The sequence below is a fragment of the Rhagoletis pomonella genome, unplaced genomic scaffold, assembly GCF_013731165.1.
Source record: "Rhagoletis pomonella isolate Grant_MI unplaced genomic scaffold, Rhpom_1.0 Rhpom_scaffold_00004, whole genome shotgun sequence".
NCBI classification, from domain to species: domain Eukaryota; kingdom Metazoa; phylum Arthropoda; class Insecta; order Diptera; family Tephritidae; genus Rhagoletis; species Rhagoletis pomonella.
In genome coordinates this window covers 35,681,385-35,690,803 of record NW_023458558.1, presented here as the reverse complement: position 1 = coordinate 35,690,803, position 9,419 = coordinate 35,681,385, and the positions used below count along the sequence as shown (strand labels likewise).

The window sequence follows — 9,419 nt, the reverse complement described above, 5'->3', positions numbered from 1 at the left end:
GCGAGGATTGTCCGTACGTCCAGGGGCCCATACAACAGTCAAGGAGCATTTTGATGCCAGAAGGTTGAGAATCTTCCTGCATTCTATAGCCGTTTTGGACATTGTTCCGTGCTGGAGGGGTGGAGATTATGAGCCACCGAGCCTCCTCCATTGCGGCGTTTAGTTCTGCTTGAAGAACACTACAATGGTCCGGTAAGCGAAAACTGAGGTTTAGCGTGAATTCGTCAGAGTAGATCCCGCTACCAACTCTTTTGTTAAGCTTGGAACCATTTGCACATATGGCCGTGGTCCCTGGATTCAGGCCCGTGGCCCCTTCACATTCGTTCCTTTCTGGTATTCTTGTGGAGAATTTATTGTCTAAACAGAGCAGAGGAGTGGTATAATCTATCTGTCGTAGATTATTCGGTAGAGTTTGAAGTAATTTTGCGTGTCCGAATCTGAGGTCTCTCCACCGCTAGATTGCACCCGTTCCACCTTGCCTTTGCACAAAGTGTTGTTTAGCGTAGGCCACCATACGGTGACCCCATAGAAAAGGATGGATCTTATCACAGCTGTGTACATCCAGTGTACTATGTGTGGTTTTATTCTCCATTTTTTTCCTATAGCCATCTTACAGTTATAAAGGGCGGTATTGGCCTTTCTGGAGCGGTCTTCATTGTTTCGCTTCCAGTTAAGTTTCTTGCCTAGAATAATTCCAGGGTATTTGACCTCAGTTGAGAGAGTTAGTGCCACCCCGTTTAGGGTGGGAGGTTTAAATAAGGGAGTTTTATACTTCTTTGTGAAAAGTACCATTTCTGTATTGGTAGGATAGACGCTAAGTCCACATTCCTTGGACCAGATGTTTACCAGACCGAGTACATTTTGCAATAACTCACTCAGGACCTGAAGATGTTTTCCCATTACCACGATTGCTATGTCATCAGCGTACGTTATGACTTGACAACCGTTGCCCTTTAGGCTTAGAACTAGGGTATTCACTGTTAGCTTCCAGAGAAGAGGGGAGATATGGCCCCTTGGGGTGCCTCTGGTCACATACTTTGTAATGGAACCATCCCCCAGTTCTGATAAAATAGTTCTCTTTTCGAGAAGGAGCCCAACAAAATCGACCAGACCCCGCTGCACCCCCGCCATAAGAATGGAGTTAACAACAGACTTCGGGTAAACATTGTTGAAAGCACCGAATATATTCGTCGACGAGCCTTCGGTTTCACATGAGCGGCTTTGCCTCCTTTTGGTAGGAATACAGCTTTTGCCTTTGTCCACTCATGTGGTATGTGTGTCAGGGTTAGGCAGGTTGTAAAAATCTGAGAAAGAAGGGGGCACAGTATGTCCTTAGCTTCCTGTAGTTGAGCGGGGAAGATTCCGTCAAGGCCCGGAGATTTGTAGGGCTGAAAATACATTAAAGCCTATTCCATCCTCTCAACGATATCACCCAGAGACAAGTTCCTCCCAGGACCGGAGCCGGAAAAGTCGGAGTTGTCGTCCGAGCAGCGCGGGAAGTGAGTGCTGATAAGGAGCACAGCATTTCCTTACATAATGTCGTCCGTTAGGTTTCTGGATAGAGCTCATACTTGAAGAGGATTTCGATAGAACTTTCCTCAGCCTGTTAGCTTCGGACTTCTCTTCTATGCTGTTGCAGAAATCTTGCCAAGTTTCGCGTTCTGCCCTCTTTGTGGCTTTCGTGAAAACTTTGAGCGCCTCTTAGTAGGGTTGCCATAGACCTGTTCGCTTAGCGTGATTGAAAAGCCTGTTGCTGTTTTCCTCAGTGCTGAAATCTCAGGATTCCACCACTGGGGTTTCTTTTTGCCCTTCGGGAGAGTGCCTGGGCAAGAGGCTTTTAAAGCAGCATTACAGGCATTTGTCACAAAGTTCACTGCTTCATCAATTTTTGACGATGAGTCCAGCTCACAGAGAGAAACACCCTTTGTATTCGAGAGACTCGCTTCATCAGGTCTTAACGATAAGCAGGACTTATCGTGAGAAACGTATCTGCGTAGAGAGGTCGCAAACTAAGTTGTAATACGGCCTGAATATATATGTGTGTATGTACCGGACGGTCAGATTTGAAAACTGGTTTTTCGTAATGACTTAGAAAATTATTCACCGGAAAACTTCATAAGGGGTATTCTCAGTCAAAATCTTTATAAAGATAAGGCAAAAGTAAACAGAAAATAAATAACAAATGTGAGCTGAAATACTTTTTTTGTCCTCATTCACCACCACATCCACTGGATTCTCTTGCATTTCCTCCTTTGAAAAGCAAAACTGGTGTTGTTGTTGTGAAGCCAATGATGTACGGCTCTTATAAGAATTTGTGCCGCAAGGATCAGCTCTACAGCTCTTATTATCTTCGCCAGAGTCGAAAATAAATAGTTCGAAAATTTTCTCTTTAGTTTTCTCAGGGCACCGATTAATTGTGATGTTTCTCCTTCGGCCCTGCATATCGCTGCCACATAGGTCGCGTTGCGAGGGCGTAATGATTTTCCCTACCTTATAGACGCCTAATTTAGAGCCCGACTCCAAGTCTTGTGCTTGTGTGTGGCGCATTGTAATTTTTCTGCTTTGATTTACTTTGTCGATATACCTGCAAAATAATTTTTACCTATCAGAATTGGTGCAATTTAATAACAGAGCAATATGGCTGCTGGGTTGGCGAAAATCCCTGACTGAACCACCCGCGATGGCACCGAAAAGAGATGCGTACTACAGAGAAAGCCTGTGCGATACCAATAGCTTTGGTATACGGAAATTTATCCTGTATCATGATTTTCAGGTACATTTACAGGGACTAGATTAAGGGGTCATGCCCTCCCGTGCTGATTATCGCCCTTTCTGAGGGTCCAAAATAGATCAGATGCCTTCCCACAAAGGGGCACCTCGGGAAGTAACAAAGCTAGTTTAGTGGGGTCATATGCTTTAAATAAAAGGAAGCTGAACACTACTATGGTTAAGGGAATAACTCCAAACCTTCATAGCCAAGATAGCAACGCGCCTCTAGAGGCTATGAAGCTACAGAGCTATGTCCTCCAAATCAATAAAAATGCGGAAAATTTACGGTACCCATAACATGCCAAAATGTCATGGGGTATTGGAAGCGTTGATCTGCGTTTTAAAAGGCGTACATCTTAAGACGATAACGCAAATGCCAGAAGTAAGGGGAGTCGAGAAAGACCTAGGACTTGATATTTTGACTTACTTACTTGAAAATAGCTGAAAATGCAGCTAAAAATGCGGATTAGTCTATGGAATTAGAATTATAAATTGCGTTGGTGATCTCTATGAGCCGTTGACAGCCGTACTTAATTTGCCTCTTAAAGAAAGCATCTTTCCAATTTTATGGAAGGAATCTCGTTCATAACCGCGCCACATAAAAGCGGTGGCAGGTCTTCGGTGAAGAACTATCTGGGCATAGCTAAGCTCTCTTCAATTCCTTAATTATTTTAAAAGTTATTGCAAATAAGTTGACGCATCCTATCTTCTCTAACATTTCATATGGTCATCAAGGGTTTTGCAAAGGCAAATCAACTTCAGCAAATTTACTTGAGTTCACAACTAGAGTCCGACCGATTAATCGGCATCGGCATCGGCATCGGCATCGGCTAGTATCGGCACGAAATTGAGCATCGGCATCGGCCCTTTTTCGCCGATTCTTTGGAATTTCTTTTCAAATGTTCAGGTGAAGCGACAGCCAACATTAAAAAACATTTGCAGACAGCTCACAAAAATGATTTTGTTTTGGTTGAAGGTGTTTCACGTTTTTTCCATACAAAAGTATCTGCGAAAATTTTCTTTTATATGGAGAACACTGCCAGCAAAAAAAAATTCCAAAAATTAACGGGATTTTATAGCAGCTTGAAACTTGCAGTCCATTATACTAGAATGAAATTGTCTACAAAACTGCATACCAAAATTCTGATTAAAAGTTTTCTTTTGCTTTTTTAACTCCGTGAAATGGACTGATTTTATGAATTAATACATTTATTTGTAATTTTTATGGAATCGGCATCGGCATCGGCCGATTCGTTCCCCATAAGCCGATTAATCGGCATCGGCATCGGTACCTGAAAAAAAATTGGAATCACAACCTCTATCTCAAAAGCGTTTGTGAAAAAAAGTGTGGATATTATACATACCAACTTCAGTAAAGCATTTAGCAAAGTATGCCACTCGTTGATCATCTATAAACTTGATCTTCTTGGTCTTCAACCTAATTTTCTACGTTGGATCTCTTCATACCTCTTTGATAGATCACAATGGGTGATGTTTAAAAATACTACCTCGGGCGTCATTGGTGTTACTTCAGAAGTCCCGCTGTTCTTGCTTTTTATATACAATATTTCTACAGATATACAATTTTCAAAAATTTTAATGTGCACAGATGATGTGAAACTTCATAAGTCGTATGTATGTATCAATTAAAGAAAATCCTTTGCTACAAACCGGCTTAAACAGCATGGCTAACCTGTGCAAAGTAAATCGCGAAGAGCTGTTCAGCCACTATAACCATAACTTGGAAAAGGTATACAATTTTGTGGACCTTGGTATCACTATGGATTCTAAGCTTAGTTTTCAACTTCACGTAATTTTGAAAATAATTCGTTGCCTAAAACTGGGCCACAAGAACGCCCTTTATGCCTTTTTATGCTATTTAGCTTTTGTCAGCAGTGATCAGCTAGGACTTTAATCACAACTAACTCTTCAATGTTTTTATAATTTCATTGGAAAAGTGTAAAATTTTGTGTACCCGGCTAAAATTTTATTTTGTCCAATTATGGTGCAACATTACTAAATCGTAGGGTTAGTGGACCTCCTTAAAATGTGTAAAGGGCTTAAACCCAGTACACCGAGTTTTCATAACACAAGGGATCCAAATTTAAATTTTCACAGCGCGTGGTAACGATAACATTTTCAGTTGGCCAAGGTTGACACTTTGGTAAATTATTACCAAAATTGGTACACAAAATGTGGGTTTTAAAAAGGTAACTTTTTCAATTTGGTTGATTTTTCTTAAAGAAGTTTGTTTTGAAAAACTTTAATTTTCGTAGTTATCTTTATTTTATAAATTTCTTTCCAAAAGTGTAGTCTACTTTATTGAATTAATTTTCGAACGCTTTAATGCACACTTTATCGATAAAAAGCAGACAATAGTGTGCCCTATTCAAAACTTATTCTACTGGAAACCTGGGGAGCTTTTGATTGCCTAAATATAGTTTAAATGACTATTTTAATAAAAACGAAATATACTGGTTTTAATATTAATCTCCATCCCGTGAAAATTATGAAAGTTCTAAGGAATCCCAGGAACACGAACTGGGATATTTATAGGGAGATTCTTATGAGAGAAATTGGTCATCTTGTGCCAATTAGCTCCCTCGAAGAACTCGATATTGGACTGCAAGCTCTAACTTTTATCTCCTGTCCCCCGATGCGAGCAAAGCACAGATCCCAGCCTCCCTGATGTTACAGGGAACTAGTGGCTAGAAGGCGATATATTCGCGAAATCTTCAAGCTGACGAAGTCAGCAGAGTGTGAAGTTGTTTGGGAGGAGTAGAGGGATGTGCCCAAGCTTTACATAAAAGAAATCCGGGTTGCCAGACAAAGCTCTTGGAAAAACTTTTGCGCGAGTATAGAAAATACGGTGGAGGTGGCAAGGCTTAGAAAGCTGTCCATGCCAAGCCTTGTCAGGCGTGAGAATGGCGACTGAAGGAAAAACGATATTTAATCTCTTAATAAAGTAACTAGCGCGAGAAATTACAAGGTCCCGGACAACAAAGTACAAAATCGTACATCGTCGTTCTGTAAAACAGCGTAACTAACATTTTTTGCCATAAATTGGATTTGCTCACACAAGCTCTTGACTTAATTCTTATCCATTCGTTCTGAAATATACTAGCCAGAAATGCAATTGCTTTATGAAGAAAAGAACCATTTTGAAATACGAGTGTTTTTACTATCCGGAAAATAATTTAACCGACCTCACATAAGCGGTTTTGCATTTTTTGATACGCGGTTTTGTACTTTAAACGACGATTTACGAGATATCTTGGAGTAGTCGTGGATAAAAAACTCACTTGGAAGGCCAATGTGAAGCAGCAGGTGAGAAAAGCAACGAATGCTCTATACGCATGTAAAAAAATGCTTGGAAGCACATGGGGCCTCTCTCCCGCTCTGACGCATTGGTACTACACGAAAATTGTTAGACCAATACTACTATATGGTATATTGGTGTGATGGACTATTACTCGAAAAAAATTTACCTAAATACTGGGGCCATAAGAATAAATCAACAGCTACTCTAGAAGTAACTCTTAACCGTACCCCAATTGACCTCTTTGCGGAAAATCAGGCGATAAAGTCAGCCGAGCGATTGCGCATCACGAAACAACTAACTAAAAGACCTCTCACATATAGCTCCATAAGCAAGGAGGCTGTGCTCGACTCGGACTATATGATAACAATCATAAATTTTGGTAAAAGAGTGAAAACAGTAATAGAGCAAGGTGGCTGGCGAAAAGGCATAGTACCGAGATGCAACACTTTCAGCATTAACACGGACAGATCTAAAATAGAAAAGGGGGTTGAAGCTGGCATCTACTGTGCGGAACTAAGCATAAGAGCGTCAGTCAAACTTCCTGATTACTATACGGCGTTTCTTGCAGAGGTTTTTACTATTAGGAAAGCGGCGGAACTTGTCTGTGTGCAACGAGCCGGGTATAAATGGCTCTCTCGAAAACAAGACTTAAATATCTGGGGCAAGCAGCTTCGACGGACTAGATAGAATCCCCGAAACTGGACTTGATCTTCTTCTAAAATTCGCGAATAATACGAATATCATAAGTGATATATGTATATTTTTGCTAAAACAAGACTGCGATGTGGTATCGCTACTGGTCTCTGCGGGGCTTCGTCCTGCCAGTATAACCCAACCTTTTATAAAAACAAAAAATTTACAGACCTGTAATTGCACACTATGATTACTTGCAAGAAGTCTAATCAAGTCTAATTTCTATAAATGGCAATTCTTAAATTAAAAGAGAAGAAACACAAAAGACCTTTGGCAAAAAAAAAAAACAAACATAAAATAAAATTAACGGGAACTTTTAGCTGCTCATGCTGTACTAAAATTAAACGAGCTATAAACTGCGTACCCAAAAATGTTCCAAAAATTCAGAGAAAAAAGTTCTAAGTTTTGCAAAATTTTGTTTAATTTTAAATGTGGCATATACATAGCTCGATTCCTTGATTTTTATGGTTTCGTTTAAAGCGCAAACAATGTCTTTATGCAAAAAATATCAAAACTACTTTGGCTTGAAAAACAATGTGAAAATAGAAGAAAAAACACCAAACGGTTTTTATAGTCACTATATGTTTCTATTAAAACTCCATTTGAAGTTTTTTCATATGTTGAAGATTCGTTGTGTTCTGCAGTTTCATCACTTTCGCTTTTGGTTGAAGTTAAATAAAAAGTTTTTAAAAATCAAATTAACTATAAAAATAGAACAAAACTATAGCTTTTATTAAAATAACTAAAAAAACATTGTTGGTAGATGTCTTTCAGATTTGGTAAATTTTTTTTTTCTAGTGGTTGGTAAGTAGTTTTTTATTTTGTTAGTGGCATTCCTGAGTGTGGTTAATTTTTAGTTTTCTACGCATGCTTTAGCAATCATTTTTACCAATATTGATTTAGTGGAAAAATATATAATCTAAATTTTTAAATTTTTTTCTTAGTTTTAAAATATGTTTGGGGTTTTCTTCCAATATGGCAATTTTTATTTTTTTTTAGTATCATTAAACGAAAGCTTGACCTCTTTCCTACAAAAATATGTCGGACCGAAAATGGGAAATAATTGACAGCTGCACCGAAGGTTTTCTGCTCTCCGGTACTGTGCATCATATACATATATAGGAGCTGCAGGAATGTCAGGCGCGCCATAGAATACACTTTTTAAATATTTCAAGTAGGTTCAAAACAAGAGGGTGGAATTTTTCACAGGACTAAGGACGGCATTTAAAGCAAATTCGGTTCTGACTGTAAGTGTTACAAGAAAATAATTTTCTCTTCGAAAGTGGCAAGCAGATGGGCTGGTGAATGCTCCCGGAAAAGTTCAAAACAAAGGGCCTGACAGTTATTTCTTGGATACAAACATTACGTCCTCTTTTAACTATTTTGGATAGTCGAAGTCGGCTGATAATTACACTTTCCCCTACTCGGCAAGAGTTGGATTGGTTTTGGCATTTGCTTGCTTACTTTATAAAATATTTCCCTTGGAAAAACATGGCCGCTGGTCAGCACTCGGCGGGCAAGGTGAAACCTGCATAATTGTGTATTTCTTCAAACCAACAAAAATTTATAAAAACCATTTACCGTAGGTGTTTCTACTTGTATGACATTATCCATTAATTCGGTAGGTAGGCTTTTTCAAAGATTTTCAAAACAAAAAAACATATATTCACAACACTATACGTCACTCATGCGCAGTGGTGTACCAATAGAGAGTTAAAAAAAATAGCGAATTCAATAGTGGCGCTTCACCTAAAAGAATATTCTCTGCCAACTGTGCTTCACAGTGCATTTGTATATTCAATGAAAATAAACAACAAACCATATAACATACTCTGCAATACGAAACAATCAAAAAAAACAAAATGTATCGTAAACAAAGCGCACATGGCCAGCTGTCAAGACGGTGAAGACGTGCCAAAAACAAAATCAAATAAAACTTTGATGCAGTAAAAGGAACTGATCTCACTCACACTTTCACATGCACGTACACATCGCACTCACTAGCCGACTTGAGGCAGTCTTTAACAACAAGGCCAACAACAGCAACAACAACACCGGTAAATATATTAACACCAGCAAAACAGCTGTATCGAATTTCTTCTTCTTTATAGACAACAACAACAACTTACTAGAACTACAATATGTACTGCTGTAACTGTTTGGTGCCCACGAGTCGCACGAATTTGAAATTGTCCTTTTCGTTTTGTTCACCAACGAATCTTCAAAGATTTCACAACACTTTTGTACCGTTCAAATGCACTAATGTCCAAAGAACAGAGCAAAGTTAAAAATCCGATGTAAACACACGTATGAATCTGAGCGCAACTGAGCCGCCTCGAATCGACGAATTAACACTGAAATGTTGCTGGGCAAATGCTGGGCTAAGCGCACAAATACAGATGTGTGCAATAAAATATACCTATGTATATACAGATATATATATATATATACAAACACGAATAAGCACACATGCAGAATGTCAAGCAAGAGCGAAGCAATCAGTGGCAGGCGTTTTCAGTGATACGATATAACAACACATACACACACACACACATGCATTGCTCGCACATGGTATATAATACATAGAGAGTGAGCAACTGAAGCAAATAAAAAGAAAAAAAAAACGATTATTACT

At 39.1% G+C, this 9,419-nt stretch overlaps 1 protein-coding gene across 1 annotated transcript in view; it reads right to left on the bottom strand.

The window, feature by feature from the left end:
• Positions 1–9,108, bottom strand: part of LOC118737540 (protein alan shepard-like) — a 320,435-nt gene extending 311,327 nt beyond the window's left edge. Inside the window, exon 1 of the mRNA XM_036468114.1 lies at positions 8,914–9,108. The gene's annotated coding sequence lies outside the window, so the exon portion shown is untranslated. The remainder of the gene's footprint in view (positions 1–8,913) is intronic.
• Between the last annotated feature and the right edge of the window lie 311 nt (positions 9,109–9,419).